General features: G+C 52.6%; 1 long non-coding RNA gene across 1 annotated transcript in view; it reads right to left on the bottom strand.

Annotated features, from left to right (window-relative positions):
- LOC147664947 (uncharacterized) overlaps positions 1-23944 on the bottom strand; it is a 60304-nt gene that overhangs the window by 7774 nt on the left and 28586 nt on the right. The window contains exon 2 of the long non-coding RNA XR_015305078.1: positions 6691-6757. This is a non-coding gene — a long non-coding RNA (uncharacterized LOC147664947). The remainder of the gene's footprint in view (positions 1-6690; positions 6758-23944) is intronic.

The following is a 23944-nucleotide window of genomic DNA, read 5'->3' as shown; positions in this document are numbered from 1 at the left end:
CATGCATATGTGTGTGGAGTCCATGCATGTGTGTGGAGTCCATGAATGTGTGTGGCATCCATGCATGTGTGTGTGGACTGGAGACCACAAGGATAAACCAGATGCATCCCCAGTACATGCACATGCATGTGTGTGGAGTGCATGCATGTGTGTAGAGTGCATGAATGAGTGTGGAGTCGATGCATGTGTGTGGACTAGAGACCGCCAGGATAGACCAGATACAGCCCTGTGGTACATGTACATACATGTGTGTGGAGTCCATGCACGTGTGTGGAGTCCATGCACGTGTGTGGAGTCCATGCATGAGTGTGGAATCCATGCTTGTGTGTGGAGTCCATGCATGTGTTTGGATTATATACATGTGAGTGGAGTCCATACATGTGTGTAGAGTCCATGCATATGTGTAGAGTCCATGCATATGTGTGGAGTGCATGCATGTGGGTGAGGTCCATGCATGTGTGTGGAGTCCATGAATGTGTGTGGCATTCATGCATGTGTGTGTGTGGACTGGAGACTACAAGGATAAACCAGATGCATCCCCAGTACATGCACATGCATGTGTGTGGAGTGCATGCATGTGTGTAGAGTGCATGAATTAGTGTGGGGTCCATGCATGTGTGTGGACTAGAGACCGCAAGGATATACCAGATACAGCTCTGTGGTACATGCACATGCATGTGTGTGGAGTCCATGCATGTGTGTGGAGTCCATGCATGTGTGTGGAGTGCATGCATGTGTGTGGAGTCCATGCATGTGTGTGGAGTCCATGCATGAGTGTGGAGTCCATGCTTGTGTTTGGAGTCCATGCATGTGTGTGGATTATATACATGTGAGTGGAGTCCATGCATGTGTGTAGAGTCCATGCATATGTGTGGAGTGCATGCATGTGGTTGGAGTCCATGCATGTGTGTGGAGTCCATTAATGTGTGTGGCATCCATGCATGTGTGTGTGTGGACTGGAGACTACAAGGATAAACCAGATGCATCCCCAGTACATGCACATGCATGTGTGTGGAGTGCATGCATGTGTGTAGAGTCCATGAATGAGTGTGGAGTCCATGCATGTGTGTGGACTAGAGACCGCAAGGATAGACCAGATACATCCCTGTGGTACATCCACATGCATGTGTGTGGAGTCTATGCATGTGTGTTGAGTCCATGAATGTGTGTGGCATCCATGCATGTGTGTGTGGACTGGAGACCACAAGGATAAACCAGATGCATCCCCAGTACATGCACATGCATGTGTGTGGAGTGCATGCATGTGTGTAGAGTGCATGAATGAGTGTGGAGTCGATGCATGTGTGTGGACTAGAGACCGCCAGGATAGACCAGATACAGCCCTGTTGTACATGTACATACATGTGTGTGGAGTCCATGCACGTGTGTGGAGTCCATGCACGTGTGTGGAGTCCATGCATGAGTGTGGAATCCATGCTTGTGTGTGGAGTCCATGCATGTGTTTGGATTATATACATGTGAGTGGAGTCCATACATGTGTGTAGAGTCCATGCATATGTGTAGAGTCCATGCATATGTGTGGAGTGCATGCATGTGGGTGAGGTCCATGCATGTGTGTGGAGTCCATGAATGTGTGTGGCATTCATGCATGTGTGTGTGTGGACTGGAGACTACAAGGATAAACCAGATGCATCCCCAGTACATGCACATGCATGTGTGTGGAGTGCATGCATGTGTGTAGAGTGCATGAATTAGTGTGGGGTCCATGCATGTGTGTGGACTAGAGACCGCAAGGATATACCAGATACAGCTCTGTGGTACATGCACATGCATGTGTGTGGAGTCCATGCATGTGTGTGGAGTCCATGCATGTGTGTGGAGTGCATGCATGTGTGTGGAGTCCATGCATGTGTGTGGAGTCCATGCATGAGTGTGGAGTCCATGCTTGTGTTTGGAGTCCATGCATGTGTGTGGATTATATACATGTGAGTGGAGTCCATGCATGTGTGTAGAGTCCATGCATATGTGTGGAGTGCATGCATGTGGGTGGAGTCCATGCATGTGTGTGGAGTCCATTAATGTGTGTGGCATCCATGCATGTGTGTGTGTGGACTGGAGACTACAAGGATAAACCAGATGCATCCCCAGTACATGCACATGCATGTGTGTGGAGTGCATGCATGTGTGTAGAGTCCATGAATGAGTGTGGAGTCCATGCATGTGTGTGGACTAGAGACCGCAAGGATAGACCAGATACATCCCTGTGGTACATGCACATGCATGTGTGTGGAGTCTATGCATGTGTGTTGAGTCCATGCATGTGTGTGGAGTCCATGCATGTGTGTGGAGTCGATGCATGAGTGTGGAGTCCATGCTTGTGTGTGGAGTCCATGCATGTGTGTGGATTATATACATGTGAGTGGAGTCCATGCATATGTGTAGAGTCCATGCATATGTGTGGAGTGCATGCATGTGTGTGGAGTCCATGCATGTGTGTGGAGTCGATGAATGTGTGTGGCATCCATGCATGTGTGTGTGGACTGGAGACCACAAGGATAAACCATATGCATCCCCAGTACATGCACATGCATGTGTGTGGAGTGCATGCATGTGTGTAGAGTGCATGAATGAGTGTGGAGTCCATGCATGTGTGTGGACTAGAGACGGCAAGGATAGACCAGATACAGCCCTGTGGTACATGCACATGCATGTGTGTGGAGTCCATGCATGTGTGTGGAGTCCATGCATGTGTGTGGAGTCCATGCATGAGTGTGGAGTCCATGCATGTGTGTTTGGACTGGAGACCACAAGGATAAACCTGATGCATCCCCAGTACATGCACATGCATGTGTGTGGAGTCCATGCATGTGTGTGGATTATATACATGTGAGTGGAGTCCATGCATGTGTGTGTGTGTGGACTGGAGACCACAAGGATAGACCAGATACAGCCCTGTGGTACATTCACATGCATGTGTGCGGAGTCCATGCATGTGTGTGGAGTCCATGAATGTGTGTGGCATCCATGAATGTGTGTGGCATCCATGCATGTGTGTGTGGACTGGAGACCACAAGGATAAACCAGATGCATCCCCAGTACATGCACATGCGTGTGTGTGTGGAGTCCATGCATGTGTGTGGATTATATACATGTGAGTGGAGTCCATGCATATGTGTGTGGACTGGAGACCACAAGGATAGACCAGCTATAGCCCTGTGGTACATGCACATGCATGTGTGTGGAGTGCATACATGTGTGTAGAGTGCATGAATGAGTGTGGAGTCCATGCTTGTGTGTGGAGTCCATGCATGTGTTTGGATTATATACATGTGAGTGGAGTCCATACATGTGTGTAGAGTCCATGCATATGTGTAGAGTCCATGCATATGTGTGGAGTGCATGCATGTGGGTGAAGTCCATGCATGTGTGTGGAGTCCATGAATGTGTGTGGCATCCATGCATGTGTGTGTGTGGACTGGAGACTACAAGGATAAACCAGATGCATCCCCAGTACATGCACATGCATGTGTGTGGAGTGCATGCATGTGTGTAGAGTGCATGAATTAGTGTGGAGTCCATGCATGCGTGTGGACTAGAGACCGCAAGGATATACCAGATACAGCTCTGTGGTACATGCACATGCATGTGTGTGGAGTCCATGCATGTGTGTGGAGTCCATGCATGTGTGTGGAGTGCATGCATGTGTGTGGAGTCCATGCATGTGTGTGGAGTCCATGCATGAGTGTGGAGTCCATGCTTGTGTTTGGAGTCCATGCATGTGTGTGGATTATATACATGTGAGTAGAGTCCATGCATGTGTGTAGAGTCCATGCATATGTGTGGAGTGCATGTATGTGGGTGGAGTCCATGCATGTGTGTGGAGTCCATTAATGTGTGTGGCATCCATGCATGTGTGTGTGTGGACTGGAGACTACAAGGATAAACCAGATGCATCCCCAGTACATGCACATGCATGTGTGTGGAGTGCATGCATGTGTGTAGAGTCCATGAATGAGTGTGGAGTCCATGCATGTGTGTGGACTAGAGACCGCAAGGATAGACCAGATACATCCCTGTGGTACATGCACATGCATGTGTGTGGAGTCTATGCATGTGTGTTGAGTCCATGCATGTGTGTGGAGTCCATGCATGTGTGTGGAGTCGATGCATGAGTGTGGAGTCCATGCTTGTGTGTGGAGTCCATGCATGTGTGTGGATTATATACATGTGAGTGGAGTCCATGCATATGTGTAGAGTCCATGCATATGTGTGGAGTGCATGCATGTGTGTGGAGTCCATGCATGTGTGTGGAGTCGATGAATGTGTGTGGCATCCATGCATGTGTGTGTGGACTGGAGACCACAAGGATAAACCATATGCATCCCCAGTACATGCACATTCATGTGTGTGGAGTGCATGCATGTGTGTAGAGTGCATGAATGAGTGTGGAGTCCATGCATGTGTGTGGACTAGAGACGGCAAGGATAGACCAGATACAGCCCTGTGGTACATGCACATGCATGTGTGTGGAGTCCATGCATGTGTGTGGAGTCCATGCATGTGTGTGGAGTCCATGCATGAGTGTGGAGTCCATGCATGTGTGTTTGGACTGGAGACCACAAGGATAAACCTGATGCATCCCCAGTACATGCACATGCATGTGTGTGGAGTCCATGCATGTGTGTGGATTATATACATGTGAGTGGAGTCCATGCATGTGTGTGTGTGTGGACTGGAGACCACAAGGATAGACCAGATACAGCCCTGTGGTACATTCACATGCATGTGTGCGGAGTCCATGCATGTGTGTGGAGTCCATGAATGTGTGTGGCATCCATGCATGTGTGTGTGGACTGGAGACCACAAGGATAAACCAGATGCATCCCCAGTACATGCACATGCGTGTGTGTGTGGAGTCCATGCATGTGTGTGGATTATATACATGTGAGTGGAGTCCATGCATATGTGTGTGGACTGGAGACCACAAGGATAGACCAGCTATAGCCCTGTGGTACATGCACATGCATGTGTGTGGAGTGCATACATGTGTGTAGAGTGCATGAATGAGTGTGGAGTCCATGCATGTGTGTGGAGTAGAGACCGCAAGGATAGACCAGATACAGCCCTGTGGTACATGCACATGCATGTGTGTGGAGTCCATGCATGTGTGTGGATTATATACATGTGAGTGGAGTCCATGCATGTGTGTGTGTACTGGAGACCACAAGGATAGACCAGATACAGCCCTTTGGTACATGCACATGCATGTGTGTTGAGTCCATGTATGTGTGTGGAGTCTGTGCCCGTGTGTGGAGTCTATGCATGTGTATGGACTGGAGACCACAAGGATAGACCATATACATCCAATGTGCATGCATGTGAGTGGAGACCATGCATATGTGTATTGTCGAGACCACAATGGTAGACCAGATACAGCCAGGTGCATATTCATGCCATGGAGGTCACAAGTGAACATGAGATACAGCCAGGGGCACGCCCACCCTGGCATGCATGCATGTAGAGGTCACAAGGGAAGACGAGATACAGCCAGGTGCATGTTCATGCCGGCATTCACGTGTGTGGAGGTCATGAGGTAACACGAGATACAGCCATGTGCATGCACATCCCAGCATGCATATGTGTGCAGGCCACAATGACTGAGCAGATGCAGGAGGATGGAGAAATGTATGGGTGTGTAGGCCACATGTCAACAACAGATGCAGCCCAGGAGCATGTACTTACAGTCACATGTGTTTGTAAAGGCTGGCTTATGTAGGCATGTGGTATTTCTGAAGTGTGATCCCAGTCAAAAAGCGGTGAAGTGCTATACATTATCAAAGGCAAATTTAAAGTCACAGGGTAATTAGAAAGGACAGCAATAAAACATAAAGAAATGGATTGTGAATCAGAAACCAGAGCTCAGATGGAAAGGCACTGGCAGCTAAGATTCAGGAGTTGAGACGCTCATGATGCATTCCATGAAGTGAAGCACTGGACAGAAATGACTGAACACAACTCCTGGCATTTAAACCCAGAGACGGACAAGATATTGTAACATATGTCTGTACTAAAACTTGGGAAACAAACCCAGTGTCTCCATTCTTACTTAAGGACTGAAGGTGTCAAAAACTGATAATAACCTTTACTTATGAATCAGTGAGGTGGTAGACAAAGAGAGCACATTCTGTTTCTTTAACAGAAATATACCCTGAAGAAGGCAGGAAAGAATCTATATCTGAACCGAAACATCGAGAACAGGATATTTTTAACTGGTATTGCTGCTAAAAGGACAGTATTACATTAGATGTATTAAACTTACATCTCTGGAACTTTTAATATGGTATTTTAATAATTATTCACTAACCCCATTTCATATTATGGCATATTCAGAGTGCCTTGGGATTAAGGGCAGTGCCATATTATCAATAACTAAATACCTATGTCTGGATTTGTTCCAGATCTTCAAGATTTGCAAATCATGTTGTCTTGTGTCTTCTGCACATCCATGACAGGTACATGTGACTTTACTGAGAAAAAAGCACAGTATAATCTTTGTCTGTTTGTCCATGAAAAGCTATTATTTTGGAAGGATTCCTGTTTTTAGAAAGATATTTAAATGTTTCGTCTGTTTCTGCCAGGAGTAGAGAATATAGGAGCGCTGTAAATGCGCCTTGAAACCAGTGTGAGTGTGTGTGTGAGAGGTGCAGTAGGGTCAGAGCACCCTCTTACCTTCTGCTCTCACGCTGGTCCACACAAGGACAGCTTGAAGAAGGAGGAGAGACTTCATGCTGCCGGCCTGTGAACCCAAAGATAGAGAGGGGGTTGGGGGTCAGTGAGGGATGCGTAAAGGACAACGCAATGCAACGCTTCACATTCAACCGTCACGGTCGGGCCAGAGCCAGGTAAGGCTCAGCACAAGATCACACCATCTGTATGAGGATCTGAGGGAAAGGATTACGAGTAGCAATATTTAACATTCTGGTTTTGAGCTGGAACCAGGGCCTGCTCAGTTCACCGCTGAGGCTCAGCCTCAAGGCACTCAGGCCCAAACGCAATACAACGCAGCGCAACGCAACGGAGCAAGACAATGTGCTGCGCTGCGTCAAATGGAGAGAGCATGAATGTGACATATTTACTAAGACACAGCGCAATCCTACCCTCTCCCTGCGGAGACACGCTGAGTGCTGCCTAGCGTCAATGCAGGCCCCTTACACCGTGGTACATGGGTGCCGTGTCACAGCCAGGATTGTTTACATGCACGAATACACACCTTCCAACAAAACACAAGCCTAGGAGGCATTCCACTCTTTCTACATGTGCCGCAGAAGGCCGCAAACAAAGAAAGAGGCAATGACAAGGAATAATACGTATATTTCTCCTCGTTGCGCCTCATCTGGGAAGGGGCAGCACTTGATACATTCCCAGCATTACTATCCTTAGTGAATCGGGGAATGTGGCAAAATCCAGGGGTGGATAAATGGAAACACCCACACCCCACCCATGGAACACACACACCCCACCCATGGAACACACACACACCCCACCCATAGAACACCCCACCCATGGAACACACACAACCCACCCATAGAACACCCCACCCATGGAACACACACACCCCACCCATAGAACACCCCACCCATGGAACACCCACACACCACCCATGGAACACACACACCCCACCCATGGAACACACACATCCCACCCATGGAACCCACACACCCCACCCATGGAACACACACCCCCCACCCATAGAACACCCCACCCATGGAACACACACAACCCACCCATAGAACACCCCACCCATGGAACACCCACACACCACCCATGGAACACACACACCCCACCCATGGAACACACACACACCACCCATGGAACACACACACACCACCCATGGAACACACACACAACCCACCCATAGAACACACACACACCACCCATGGAACACACACACACCACCCATGGAACACACACACACCACCCATGGAACACACACACCCCACCCATGGAACACACACACACCACCCATGGAACACACACACCCCACCCATGGAACACACACACAACCCACCCATAGAACACACACACACCACCAATGGAACACACACACACCACCCATGGAACACACAAAACCCACCCTGTTAGACGGACCGGGAGGGTCGGCCGAGGTTACGGGGAGAGGTCTCCAGGGAGAGCCTTCTCCAACGACTGTACAGATAAGTAACTTCCCCCCCACAGACGGACACCACACAAGGTTGAAGGTTAACGAGACTTTATATGCAATTCTTAGGTTACGATGACGGATACAAGGAGGTCTGGACTCAGGGGTCCCCTCGGTTCTAGTCTCTGGTTTAGGAAAGGGGTAGCGGGACAGTCTTAGTTACCAATGAGTACAAAATAGCTCTCAATCCTCGAGCTCGGCGTTCTAGATGATCGGGCCGTGGAGGAGCCAAGCAGGTCCCGAGATGGATGAAGGAAGGACGACGGTCCGCGGCGGAGCCTGCAGGTCCCGGTGGAAGATGACGGTTACAACGGTCCGCGGCCACGCCAGCAGATCCCGACGACGATGAAGGATGAAGGTTACGACGACTGTGGCAGCGCCAACAGGCAGGACGATGGTGCACAGGACAGAGCTATGGCAGCGCCAGTAGTCCGTCCAGGATGAGTTCCTCTTTACGTCTCTCGACTCCAAGATACAACTGCCTTCCTGCTCTGGAGCTGCCCCAGTTATAGGGCTGGTGTGCTTTGATGTCCGGACCCTCGCACTTGGAGGTCGGGAGGTCCGGGATGGGGGCGTCCAGACACCCAGCAGGGGGGTGGAGCCAGCGCTCGGGGAGGCGATGGGCGAGCGGCACTTGGTGGGGGAGAGCCATCGGCACCTCTTTCTCCCATTGACTTGCCAAGTAGTCCGCTCACCTCCTGGGTGGAGGGTGGTGCCGGAATGTCTGCGGCCGGGCCAGGCCCAGGGTTGAGGTCGATCGGGGGCCAGGCGGCCTCGTGGTGGAGTGTCCAAGATGGCGCCCCAGGCTGGGCGCGTGGGCCGGCAGTGGATCGGACCCACGAGGTCGGCAGGCTCGAGGGCAGGGGTCCCTGAGGGGACGGAGGACGTGCAATGGTGGTGTGTGGTACTTGCGGGACTGGGCTCAGGCCTGGTTGGGCTGGGGGAGAGCGGCCCTTCATGTGGCCTGTCCAACATGCGTCCCCCCCAGCTGAAGGCGGGGAGAGTTACCCATCCTCTTGGGGACTCTCCTCGTCGAGGCGGAAAAACCGGGACAGGCCATCCGCGTTGGCGTGATCTGGCCCGGGCCGGTGTTCGACTGTGAAGTCCATACCTTGCAAGGAGATGGACCAACGTAGCAACTTTGGGTTCTCCCCCCGCATATGCATCAGCCATTGCAGGGGTCGGTGGTCGGTCTGCACCCGAAAGTGGGTGCCGAAAAGGTAGGGCCGGAGTTTCTTGAGGGCCCATACCACAGCGAAGGCCTCCCTCTCTATGGTGCTCCAGCGTTGCTCCCGTGGTAGGAGTCTCCGGCTGATGAAGGCCACCGGTTGATCAAGGCCTTCGGTGTTCACTTGAGACAGGACTGCCCCAATGCCCTGGTCGGAGGCGTCCGTCTGGACGACGAACTCCCGGCTGTAGTCTGGGGCCTGGAGCACAGGGGCGGAACACATGGCGGCCTTTAATTGTTCAAATGCAGTTTGACACTCTGGGGTCCAGGTGACTTTCTTGGGTTGGTTCTTTGACGTGAGTTCTGTGAGGGGCCCCACTATGGTACCATAGTCTTTTACGAACCTTCGGTAGTAGCCCGTGAGGCCCAGGAAGGCTCGTACCTCGGTTTGGGTGATGGGGGGCTGCCAGGCCTGGATGGCGGCAATTTTCAGCTGTAGCGGGGCCACTAGGCCGCTTCCCACCTGGTGTCCGAGGTAGGTTACAGACCCTTGCCCAATTTGACACTTGCTGGCCTTGATCGTGAGGCCAGCTCGCTGAAGGGCTTGCAGCACTGCTCGGAGGTGGTGGAGGTGCTCGGTCCAATGGTGGCTGTATACAGCGATGTCGTCTAGGTAGGCGGCGCTGAATCCTTCGAGCCCCGCTAGGACCTGATTGACGAGCCGTTGGAATGTTGCTGGGGCATTCTTCATGCCGAAGGGCATGACCGTGAAATGGTAATGGCCATCGGGGGTGGAGAAGGCAGAACGTTCTTGCGCCCGGGGTGTGAGGCCGATCTGCCAATAGCCTGCTGTCAGGTCGAAGATGCTGAGGTAGCGGGCAGCTCCCATTCGGTCGACTAGTTCATCTGCCCGGGGGATGGGGTGCGCGTTGGTTCTGGTGACCGCATTCAAGCCCCGGTAGTCGACGCAGAACCGGAGTTCTGGTGTGGTGCCGGGGGCAGCTGCTTTGGGGACCAGTACGACAGGGCTGGCCCAGGGACTGTCTGAAGGCTCGATGACCCCGATCGTGAGCATCTTGGCTATTTCTTCCTGGATGCAAGCCCGTACCCGGTCTGGCACGCGGTAGGCTCGGTGGCGGATAGGGGGGCTGTCCCCGGTATCCACATCGTGCACACACCAGGAAGTGACACCCGGGGTGAGGGAGAACAGGCTGGCGAACTGTGATAGGAGGGCTTGACACTCCTGGCGTTGTTCTCTGGTGAGGGCCTCTGAGAGCCGGACCCCATCCACGGAGCCGTCTTGCTCTTGAGTCCGTAGGAGGTCAGGGAGAGGCTCGGAGTCTTCTTCAACCCCAGTGTCTGTGGCCATCAGGAGGCTGAGCTCTGTTCGCACAAAGTGGGGCTTTAGTCTGTTAGCGTGGAGGACCCGGAGAGGGTTCCGGGAGGATTCCATGTCGATGAGATAAGTGGCAGGACCCTTGCGCTCTATTACTTTGAAGGGCCCCGTCCATTTGTCTTGCAGGGCGCATGGCTCAGTGGGGGACATCACCCATACCTGTTGGCCAGGTTCGAATTCAATGGATGAGGCGTTCTGGTCATACCATTTTTTCATGTCCTCTTGACTGGCCTCTAGGTTGGCCTTCGCTAGTTCTCTGAACCGCCGGGTCTGGTTGCGGAGGGTGAGGAGGTACCGGAAGACATCTGGAGGGTTCTTTAGCGGAGGCATCTCCCAGCCTTCTTTGATGAGACTGAGCGGCCCTCGCACTGGGTGTCCATATAGCAGTTCAAATGGGCTGAAGCCCAGGGATTTCTGGGGGACTTCTCGATACGCGAAGAGGAGGCACGGCAGCAGCACATCCCACTGGCGACGGAGGGGCTCTTCCAACCCCCCGATCATTCCCTTTAGCGTGCGGTTGAACCGCTCAACAAGTCCGTTCCCTTGAGGGTGATAGGGGGTTGTGAATCTGTAGGTGACCCCGCACTGTTGCCAGAGGGACTTCATGTATTTGGAAATAAAGTTCGTGCCTCTGTCGCTGACGACTTCTCGGGGGAAGCCCACACGGGAGAAGATCCCCATCAGGGCCCGGCCGACCACCGGGGCTGTCACAGTTCGCAGAGGAACAGCCTCAGGGTAGCGGGTGGCGTGGTCCACTAGCACCAGGATGAATCGATGGCCTTGTCTTGTGCGTGGGTCCAAGGGCCCCACAATGTCTATTCCGACTCTCTCAAACGGGGTAGTGACCACGGGAAAAGGTTGCAGGGGAGCCTTTAGTTTGCGGCCGCTCTTCCCACTGGCTTGGCACGTGGGGCAAGATCGGCAATGCTGGTGCACATCGTTTCTCATTTTGGGCCAGAAGAAGTGGGTCACTAGGCGACTGTAGGTTTTATCTTGTCCCAGATGTCCTGCCAGGGGGACATCGTGGGCCAGGTTTAACAGGAAGTCTCTGAAACGGAGGGGTACCACTAGTACTCGGTTGCTCCCCAGCTCGGCGATTCTTTGCTCGCTGTACAGCAGATCATTGTCCCAGTAGACCCAATGAGTTCCGGGGGTATCCCCTGCGCTTTGGGCGAGCGCTTGCTGGCGGAGTCCCTCGAGGGAGGGACAGGTCTTCTGTTCTTCGCGAAATTGTTCTTGCGTGGGCCCCCCTTCTTGAGGCCACTGGTCGAGGTTAGCGAGGTCGGTAGATTGAGCTGGTTCGGCGGGAATGTTACGGTCGGTGTTTTCGGTCGGGGCGACCGGAGGCGGTGGCGCCGGCCATTCGGGTTCTTCTGGCTGGTGGTTGGCACGGGCGGCCATGGAACGGGTGGTGACGCACGCCCAGTCTGGGACGCCCAACATCCCCAGGTGTTCCTTTCGCTCCACGGCGGCCCACGGAGAGCTTTCCAGGTCATTGCCCAGGAGGCAGTCTACGGGGGCATCGTCTCGGACCGTCACTTTCAACATGCCGGAGACCCCTCCCCACTCGAAAGGGACGCAGGCCATCCGACACAGGCTTTCCGAGTTATCGGCTGATCGTACAGGGCAGAGAATGTTCGGTAGATACTGTTCTGGGGCCACCAGGTGACAGCGGACGGCTGTCACACTGGCCCCGGTGTCACGAAGGGCTTCGGCCTGGTGTCCATTGATGCTCACCCATTGGCTGTACTTCTGGGTGTTAGCGGGTAGGGGGACCCGCGGGACCATGTCTTTCCCCCCTAAGCAGGCTAGAGTCATGGCGGCTGGTTCCCACTCTTGATGCTCTTGTTCGTACTCTTCCTGTTCCTCGGAGATCTGTTCTTCCCCTAGGGCTGCAGCGGCCACTTGGCGGGGTTTTGGGCTCTGGTACTGCGGGCAGTTTGGGTCGTTCGCATAGTGGCCGACTCGTTGACATCGGTGACACGTGACATTGGCTCTGTACCCCGGTCGCGCTGGGGTGCTGCCCCGGTTGGCCGGGGGGGTGGTGTTGGTAGCGGGGGCGACCGGGGCGTTGTCTCTTCCTCGCCCTTGGCCCCCTCCTCCTCCTCTGGGTCGGTGCTGACCATTGTTGTTCCGGTTCTGTTCGTAGGACCCATTCCGGCCCACTCTGGTGATCTCCCACCGGTCAGCTTCGGCTGCGAGCTGCCGGGGATCCGTTAACTTGCTGTCGAGGAGGTGTTGGCGGAGTTCAATGAAGCAATTGTTCGACAGATGCTCCCATACCATCAGGTTAAATAGTTGCTCGTAGGTCGTGACGTTGCTTCCTCGGATCCAGCCCTCGAAGGCTCGGCTAAAGTATGTTACATAGTCCACCCAAGTTGTACCCGGGATGCGGGTGCAGTCTCGGAACCTCTGACGGTACATCTCGGGTGTGAGACCATAGCGGGTGAGGAGGGCCGCTTTCATATGGTCGTAGGAGGTCATCTGGTGGTCCGGGAGCTGTAGTAGGGTGTCGCGGCCCTCATTGAGGAATCTTCCCCAGAGACCGGCTCCCCAGTCGCTTCTATCGATCCGATGTGCAGTCATAGCGATTTCATAGGCTTTAAACCATTGCTGGATGTCGTCCTCTCTGAAGTATTCTCGGACAACATCCTTGGGGATGTGTACCTTTTTGTCTGTGGCCCCTGGGGTGGGGGGTCGCTCGGGCACCCCTGCTTCTTTATTCTGCTTGCGTAGGTTGATCTCGGCTAGGTTTCGTTCGTGTTCGTACGCTAGTTTTTTTTCCTCGAGCTCCCTTTGTCTCTGTTTCTCCTCTCTTTCTTCTCGGAGACGCAGGTGCTCTAAGTTGATTTTTTGTTCGGCCAACTTAAGTTCAACGTCCATTTTAAGTCGGGCCATTTCGAGTTCGTGTAGTCGGGTCCTTTCTCTTTCCTGGATCTCGTCTTGCGAGAGACCCGTTCTTTGCTCTTCCGGGGCCGTGGTCGTTTTTTCTACGGCGCTTTGATCAGGGGTTCCGGCAGCCCCGGTTTCTGCCCAAGATTCTAGGGCATGCTTAAAATCGTCCTTGGTGCTCAGTCCGGTGGTAGCGATACCCAGTTCGATGCAGAATTGTTTAAGTTCACGATGGTTGTACTCCCCCAATTTCTCCATTTGGAATTTCTCGGTTGATCCGCTCTCTTTCGTGGTCATTGTGACTCCGTCGTGGGGTGAGCTACTCTCTGTACGTTTATGCGGTGATTCGGATCGCGCCGCTGGCCACCAATGTTAGACGGACCGGGAGGGTCGGCCGAGGTTACGGGGAGAGGTCTCCAGGGAGAGCCTTCTCCAACGACTGTACAGATAAGTAACTTCCCCCCCACAGACGGACACCACACAAGGTTGAAGGTTAACGAGACTTTATATGCAATTCTTAGGTTACGATGACGGATACAAGGAGGTCTGGACTCAGGGGTCCCCTCGGTTCTAGTCTCTGGTTTAGGAAAGGGGTAGCGGGACAGTCTTAGTTACCAATGAGTACAAAATAGCTCTCAATCCTCGAGCTCGGCGTTCTAGATGATCGGGCCGTGGAGGAGCCAAGCAGGTCCCGAGATGGATGAAGGAAGGACGACGGTCCGCGGCGGAGCCTGCAGGTCCCGGTGGAAGATGACGGTTACAACGGTCCGCGGCCACGCCAGCAGATCCCGACGACGATGAAGGATGAAGGTTACGACGACTGTGGCAGCGCCAACAGGCAGGACGATGGTGCACAGGACAGAGCTATGGCAGCGCCAGTAGTCCGTCCAGGATGAGTTCCTCTTTACGTCTCTCGACTCCAAGATACAACTGCCTTCCTGCTCTGGAGCTGCCCCAGTTATAGGGCTGGTGTGCTTTGATGTCCGGACCCTCGCACTTGGAGGTCGGGAGGTCCGGGATGGGGGCGTCCAGACACCCAGCAGGGGGGTGGAGCCAGCGCTCGGGGAGGCGATGGGCGAGCGGCACTTGGTGGGGGAGAGCCATCGGCACCTCTTTCTCCCATTGACTTGCCAAGTAGTCCGCTCACCTCCTGGGTGGAGGGTGGTGCCGGAATGTCTGCGGCCGGGCCAGGCCCAGGGTTGAGGTCGATCGGGGGCCAGGCGGCCTCGTGGTGGAGTGTCCAAGATGGCGCCCCAGGCTGGGCGCGTGGGCCGGCAGTGGATCGGACCCACGAGGTCGGCAGGCTCGAGGGCAGGGGTCCCTGAGGGGACGGAGGACGTGCAATGGTGGTGTGTGGTACTTGCGGGACTGGGCTCAGGCCTGGTTGGGCTGGGGGAGAGCGGCCCTTCATGTGGCCTGTCCAACACACCCATAGAACACACACACATGGAAACACCCACACCCCACCCATGGAACACCCACACACCACCCATGGAACACACACACCCCACCCATGGAACACACAAACAACCCACCCATAGAATGCCCACACCCCACCCATGGAAAGCCCACACCCCACCCAAGGAACACCCACAACCCACCCATAGAACACCCCACCCATGGAATGCCCACACAACCCACCCATGGAACAAACACAACCCACCCATGGAACAAACACAACCCACCCATGGAACACCCTACCCATGGAACACCCACACACCACCCATGGAACACACTCAACCCACCCATAGAATGCCCACACCCCACCCATGGAAAACCCACACCCCACCCATGGAGCACCCACACACCACCCATAGAACACCCTACCCATGGAATGCCCACACAACCCACCCATGGAACAAACACAACCCACCCATGGAACACCCTACCCATGGAACACCCACACACCACCCATGGAACACACTCAACCCACCCATAGAATGCCCACACCCCACCCATGGAACACCCACACCCCACCCATGGAACACCACACCCCACCCATGGAACACCCACACACCACCCATGGAACACACTCAACCCACCCATAGAATGCCCACACCCCACCCATGGAACACCCACACCCCACCCATGGAACACCCACACACCACCCATGGAACTCACACAACCCACCCATAGAATGCCCACACCCCACCCATGGAACACCCACACCCCACCCATGGAACACCCACACACCACCCATGGAACACACACAACCCACCCATAGAATGCCCACACCCCACCCATAGAACACCTACACCCCACCCAAGGAACACCCACATCCCACCCATGGAACACACACAACCCACCCATGGAAAACACACAACCCACCTATAGAATGCCCACACCCCACCCATGGAACACCCACACCCCACCCAAGAAACACCCACAACCCACCCATAGAATGCTCACACCCCACCCATGGAACACACACAGCCCACCTATAGAATGCCCACATCCCACCCATGGAAAGCCCACACCCCACCCATGGAAAGCCAACACCTCACCCAAGGAACACCCACACCCCACCCATGGAACATGCACAACCCACCCATAGAACACCCACACTCCACCCATGGAATGCTCACACCCCACCCATGGAACACACACACACCACCCATGGAACACACACAACCCACCCATGGAATGCTCACACCCCACCCATGGAACACCCCACCCATGGAATGCCCAACCCACACCCAAGGAACACCCACCCCCACCGATGGAACACACACAACCAACCAACAGAATGCCCACACCCCACCCATGGAAAGCCAACACCCCACCCAAGGAACACCCACACCCCAACCCATGGAACACACACAACCCACCCATAGAATGCCCACACCCCACCCATAGAAAGCCCACACCCCACCCATGGAACACTCACACCCCACTCATGGAAAACACACAACCCATCCATAGAATGCTCACACCCCACCCATGGAATGCCCACACCCCACTCATAGAATGCCGACACCCCACCCATGGAAAGCCCACACCCCACCCAAGAAACACCCACACCTCACCCATGGAAAACACACAACCCATCCATAGAATGCTCACACCCCACCCATGGAATGCCCACACCCCACTCATAGAATGCCGACACCCCACCCATGGAAAGCCCACACCCCACCCAAGAAACACCCACACCTCACCCATGGAACACACACAACCTACCATAGAATGCTCACACCCCACCCATGGAAAGCCCACACCCCACCCAAGGAACACCACACCCCACCCATGGAACACACACACCCTACCCATAGAATGCTCAGACCCCACCAATGGAACACCCCACCCATAGAATACCCACACCCACCCATGGAACACCCACACCCCAGCCATGGAACACATACACCCCACTCATGGAACACCTACACCCCACCCATAGAATGCCCACAACCCACCCATGGAATGCTCATACCCCACCCACGGAACGCGCACAACTCATCCAATAAATGCCCACACCCCACCCACGGAACACCCAAACCCAACCCATGGAATGCTCAACCCCCCCATGGAACACCCACACCCCACCCATAGAATGCTCACACCCCACCCATGGAACACCCACAACTCATCCATAGAATGCCCACACCCCACCCACGGAACACCCAAACCCAACCCATGAATACACACACCCCACCCATGGAACACCCACACCTCACCCATGGAATGCCCACACCCCACCCATGGAATGCTCAAACCCCCCCATGGAACACCCACACCCCACCCATAGAATGCCCACACCCCACCCATGGAACACCCACACCAACCCCTGGAGGTCATTATTAGTTTGTGGTAATGCCCTTTGGATTGAGGAATGCACCTGCCACTTTCCAAACGTTAGTGAACCAAGTCCTTTCTAGGTTTGATGACTTTTGTGCAGCTTATCTTGATGATATTGCTGTCTTTAGCTCCACCTGGGAGGATCACCTGGTCCACCTGAAGGAAGTGCTTGGGGCTCTGCAAAAGGCAGGCCTCACTATCAAGGCCACAAAGTGCCATATAGGGCAGAGCAAGGTTGTGTACCTGGGCCACCTGGTAGGTGGGGGTCAGGTTCAACCACTGGAGAGTAAGATCCAGACCATCAAGGACTGGGCTCCTCCAACCACCCAGACACAGGTCAGAGCTTTCTTGGGCCTGACTGGGTATTACAGGAAATTTGTAAAGAATTATAGGTCCATTGTGACTCAATTAAATGATATGACATCCATGAAGATGCCAAAGAAGGTTCAGTGGACAGTTAGCTGTCAAAAGGCATTTGATGACCCGAAGAAGGCCATGTGCTCTGCACCTATCCTGAAGAGTCCTGACTACTCCAAACAGTTCATTGTCCAAACAGATGCTTCTGAGTTGGGGGTGGGAGCTGTGCTTTCACAACTTAATGTAGATGGTCAAGACCAGCCCATTGCTTTTATTAGCAGAAGGCTGACCCCTAGAGAGAAACGTTGGTCAGCCATTGAAAGGGAGGCCTTTGCTGTTGTTTGGGCCCTGAAGAAGTTAAGGCCATACTTGTTTGGCACTCACTTCAGAATTCAGACAGACCATAAGCCCCTCTTGTGGCTAAATCAGATGAAGGGTGAACATCCCAAACTGCTCAGGTGGTCCATTTCCCTACAGGGAATGGACTTTACAGTGGAGCACAGACCAAGGACTGACCATGGCAATGCAGATAAGGGTCGTTTGGACTGGTGCAAGGTGCTCACTAGAATAGTGAACACCATATACCAGGCCAACTTCTCACATTGGTAGCAGCGGTGGGATTGGAGCTTGCTGTTGTTTTATCAATTGTAATCATTGACAATATCATTTGAAAGATCACATCAAGTACCTTAGGTACATATAAACAAAGCTTAACATACTTAAGTTCTACTGAACTTATTGGTTGTAGACTAAAGGGCTTAGCACACCCTGACTACAACCTCTAGAGAGGTTCCAGTAGGAAAACAAATAGTGTAGGTAAGTGCACCACTTACACCTCACTAGTCATGCCTGGCACAGGTGAACCCTCCAGTTCTCTACCTGTGGGTGACCCTCACAAGGCACCATCCAGTTATGAAAAACTCAGCCACAAGGACTTGAGTGCCCTGTGCACTGCAAGGGGGCTGAAAAGGGGTCACAACCCCACCATACCTATCCTCATAGCAATCCTAGAGAAAGCTGATCTTGAGAAGGAGGCTGCAACAGGTCCTTCAAGTAAGATAGGAGAGGGAAACCCACCTGATAATACGGATGCCCCAGAAGTTGAACCTGAAGAGGTAGACGATGATGAGGATGGAGATGAGTCAGATAATCAGGGGGAGGACCAGGTTGAAGTCAGAGGACTCAGCCATGTCAATCTAAGGCTACAGGGGAATGGAGAAGGTGTCCACCTTCCCATGCCCAATAGTAGACTCAACCCTGGCACTAGAAGGGTCAGATCTCCTTCCAGGGACTCTAACCAGTCTAATGCCTCTAGGGGATCTCAAAGGGGAATGACTTCCCCCAGAGAAAAGAACATGAGGCTAGGATGAGAGCTGTCCAACTTCAAATTGAGAAGGAAGAGGTAGCCCTGGCCCAAGCTAAACTTGCTTTAGCAAGGGAGCAAAAGTTAAGTGGATTAGATTCCACTGGTGGCAGCATTATCCCCAAGGATAAAGACAGGTCCTATGATAATAGAAACCTGAGTAAGAGTGTGCCCCCCTACAGAGATGGGGATGACATCCACAAATGGATAACTGCTTTTGAGAGAGCCTGCATGGTACAACAGGTTCCTCAGGATCAGTGGGCAGCAATCTTGTGGCTTTCCTTTTCAGAAAAATGGAGAGACAAGCTCCTCACTGTTAGACCTGAGGATTTTAAAAACTACTCTGTCCTGAAGTGTGCTCTTATTGAAGGGTTTGGCCTAACCACTGAGCAATACAGGTTGTTGTTCAGAGATACCCAGAATGCTCAGACTCAGGACTGGTCTGAATTTGTTGAATGTGCCACTAAGGCTCTGGAAGGTTGGTTGCTGGGAAGTAAAGTTACAGACTATACAGGATTGTACAATCTAATAATGAGAGAACAGATCCTTAATAATTGCCAGAACCAGTTGTTGCATCATCACCTGATTGACTCAGATCTAACCTCTCCCCAAGAATTGGGAAAGAAGGCAGACAAATGGGTCAGAATCAGGGTTAAGCAGAAGCCCCAGAACCAAGGAGGTGATCAGAAGAAGGCAGACCAAAAGGGTGGAGATCAGAAACAAAAAGACCAGAAGTCTTCTTCAGGCCCCCAAATTAATACTAATGAGGGGGGTGGGGGGGTCCCAAAATGGAAAGAAAAAGAAGAAGAATGATGGCCCAAAGAAACCTTGGTGCAATTACTATAAGTCAGTTTCTCACTGGTTTAGTGACTGCACTAAGAAAGGTGGAGCCCCTGCCACTGCAGCCCCTAAGGCAACTGCACCCCGTAGTACAGTCAGCAGTGGCATCCCCCAAACTAAAGCTATAGTGGGGTTAACCATGGGTACTGAGATGGAGTCTGGCCTAGTCAGAGTTCCTACTCAGGCAGTCTTGATATGTGATGGGGACATGGACATGTCCCCTACTATGAGTCCCAGTACTCTGGGCAAGTACAGGCAGACACCTTTGATTAATAGTAAAGTGGCTCAGGCCTACAGGGACACATGTGCCAGTGTCACAATGGTGACACCTAACTTTGTGGACCCTGGACAACCTATACTGGGTGATAATTACCTGGTGACCAATGCTAGCAATGCCACTACTCCCCATAGCGTGGCAGTTGTTAATTTCTCCTGGGGAGGGGTAAATGGCCTCAAGAGAGTTGTGGCAAGTACAGACCTCCCAGTTGACTGTCTTTTGGGCAATGATCTAGAGGATTCTATGTGGTCAGAAGTGGAGTACAGGACTCATGCAGAGATGCTGGGTATTTCAGCACATGTTCGTGCTGTGACCAGGTCACAGGCTAAAAAGTGCTTACCTGAACCTGTGCTGGATCTTGGAACATTAGACCAAGCACAACCCAAGAGAAAGAGCAAGAGGGTTAAGACAGTGCCTTCCCACTTGCCCCAGGATGAGGATCAGTCCTCACAGGAGGCTGATTCTGTGATCTAAGAGGAGACTGTCCCTGAAGAGCTTCAAACTGATCAGGTTGAGTTTCTGGGGACAGGGGGACCCTCAAGGGCAGATCTGTGGCAGGCTCAATTAACTTGCCCTTCTCTTGAACCCCTCAGACAGCAGGCTGCTGCTGAGGCTGCTGGGAATGCTCAAAGTACTCATAGAGTGTATTGGGATGATGGGATCCTTTATTCAGAGGCTGTGTATGTATGTATGTATAGGCATTTATATAGCGCACTACTTACCCGTAGGGTCCCAAGGCGCTTCGACTGCTGCGAAACCCTTCCTGGATTCCCTGAGAGATGGTCCCTTAATGGGTATCTCCAGGGTGAGACCAGGCATCCCCAGCGGTCTGGTGGGGCCGTTAGTGAAGATGAGGCAAGCTAATGCCCAGAGTTGCCGAGTGTGATCGTTGATCAGAGTGGGCACCGAGGCGAGAGAATTATCGAGTCCGCTGACCCTGGTCCAGAAACCTGCCGCGCCGGGAATCGAACCCTGGTCCCGGGCCGTCCTCTGCTCTCGGGTATGCCGCCTCTAACCAGTGAGCCACACTACTTCAGAGATCCCAAGCCCGGTGCTGCCAGGAGGTTGGTCATACCTCTGCAATTTAGGGGCTTCCTTTTAACCTTGGCCCATGATATTCCTCTAGCAGGACACTTAGGCCAGAACAAGACTTGAGACAGGCTTGTCACTCACTTTCACTGGCCTCACATGTCAGAAGATACCAAGAAGTTTTGTCGCTCCTCTGTCACCTGCCAAGCCAGTGGCAAATCAGGTGGCACCATAAAGGCCCCCCTTATATCACTACCTGTGGTGGGGGTACCCTTTGAGAGAGTGCGGATAGACATTGTTGGACCAATGGACCCCCAAACAGCATCTGGGCACAGATTTATACTGGTGGTAGTGGATCATGCCACCAGGTATCCAGAGGCGATTCCCCTGAGGACCACAACAGCTCCTGTTGTGGCAAGGGCCCTACTTGGAGTTTTTTCCAGAGTGGGCTTTCCAAAGGAGGTTCTTTCAGACAGAGGTACCAACTTCATGTCTGGATATCTAAAAGCAATGTGGAAAGAGTGTGGTGGTAACTACAAGTTCACTACACCCTACCATCCACAGTGCAATGGGCTTGGTGAAAGATTTAACAAGACCCTAGAAGGGATGATAAAAGGGTTACCTGAAAAGCTTAGGCGAAGATGGGACATCCTTTTACCCTGCCTTCTCTTTGCTTACAGAGATGTCCCACAAAAGGAGGTTGGCTACAGCCCTTTTGAACTTTTGTTTGGGCATCCTATAAGGGGTCCCTTGTGTCTTGTGAAGGAAGGATGGGAGTTACCTCTCAAGAAGCCTAAACTTGACATCGTGGACTATGTACTTGGTCTCCGCTCCAGGATGGTTGAATACATGGAGAAAGCATCCAAAAACCTTGAGGCTAGCCAAGAACTCCAAAAAGCTTGGCATGACCAAAAGGCTGTGCTGACTGAGTACCAGCCAGGACAGAAGGTGTGGGTGTTGGAGCCAGTGGCCCCAGCAGCTCTCCAAAACAAATGGTATGGACCCTACACCATAATTGAGAAAAAGGGAGAGGTCACCTACTTGGTGGACCTTGGCACCCCTAGGAGCCCCCACAGGGTGCTCCATGTAAACAGATTGAAAGCATTTGTGGACAGGGCAGACATGGGCTTGCTCATGGCTACAGATGGGGAGCAAGAGGAAGAGAGTGACCCTCTCCCAGACTTGTTATCCCATAACCCTGATGATGGTTCAATAATGGTGTGGCCTTAGATGGCAGCCTCACTGACCAACTGCATCAGGACTGCAGACAAGTTCTACAGTCTTACAGACACATGTTTTCATTGACACCTAGTCAGACTTACTGGTACACCCATGAGGTGGACACTGGTGACAGTCTACCTGTGAAGAATAAGAATTACAGGCAACCTGACCATGTGCATGGACTGTATAAAGACTGAGGTGCAGAACATGCTTGAGCTTGGAGTGATTGAGCCATCAGAGAGTCCCTGGGCCAGCCCAGTGGTCCTTGTGCCAAAACCTCAAACCAAAGATGGGAACAGAGAAATTAGGTTTTGTGTGGACTATAGAGGTCTCAATGCTGTCTCTAGGACAGATGCTCACCCCATTCCAAGAGCAGATGAGCTCATTGATAAATTGGCTTCTGCCAAGTTTCTGAGCACATTTGATTTGACAGCTGGCTACTGGCAGATCAGGCTAGCTGAAGAGTCAAAAGCCAAGACAGCATTCTCAACCCCTGGAGGTCATTATTAGTTTGTGGTAATGCCCTTTGGATTGAGGAATGCACCTGCCACTTTCCAAACGTTAGTGAACCAAGTCCTTTCTAGGTTTGATGACTTTTGTGCAGCTTATCTTGATGATATTGCTGTCTTCAGCTCCACCTGGGAGGATCACCTGATCCACCTGAAGAAGGTTTTAGAGGCCCTGCAAAAGGCAGGCCTCACTATCAAGGCCACAAAGTGCCAGATAGGGCAGAGCAAGGTTGTGTACCTGGGCCACCTGGTAGGTGGGGGTCAGGTTCAACCACTGGAGAGTAAGATCCAGACCATACAGGACTGAGCTACTCCAACCACCCAGACACAGGTCAGAGCTTTCTCCGGCCTGACTGGGTATTACAGGAAATCTGTAAAGAATTATAGGTCCATTGTGACTCCATTAAATGATTTGACATCCAAGAAGATGCCAAAGAAGGTTCAGTAGACAGTTAGCTGTCAAAAGGCATTTGATGACCCGAAGAAGGCCATGTGCTCTGCACCTATCTTAAAGAGTCCTGACTACTCCAAAGAGTTCATTGTCCAAACAGATGCTTCTGAGTTGGGGGTGGGAGCTGTGCTTTCACAACTTAATGTAGATGGTCAAGACCAGCCCATTGCTTTTATTAGCAGAAGGCTGACCCCTAGAGAGAAACGTTGGTCAGCCATTGAAAGGGAGGCCTTTGCTGTGGTTTGGGCCCTGAAGAAGTTAATGCTATACTTGTTTGGCACTCACTTCAGAATTCAGACAGACCATAAGCCCCTCTTGTGGCTAAATCAGATGAAGGGTGAACATCCCAAACTGCTCAGGTGGTCCATTTCCCTACAGGGAATGGACTTTACAGTGGAGCACAGACCAAGGACTGACCATGGCAATGCAGATAAGGGTCGTTTGGACTGGTGCAAGGTGCTCACTAG

Source organism: Lissotriton vulgaris, unplaced genomic scaffold, assembly GCF_964263255.1.
Source record: "Lissotriton vulgaris unplaced genomic scaffold, aLisVul1.2 SCAFFOLD_2394, whole genome shotgun sequence".
NCBI classification, from domain to species: domain Eukaryota; kingdom Metazoa; phylum Chordata; class Amphibia; order Caudata; family Salamandridae; genus Lissotriton; species Lissotriton vulgaris.
This window is presented reverse-complemented; position numbering and strand designations above follow the sequence as displayed.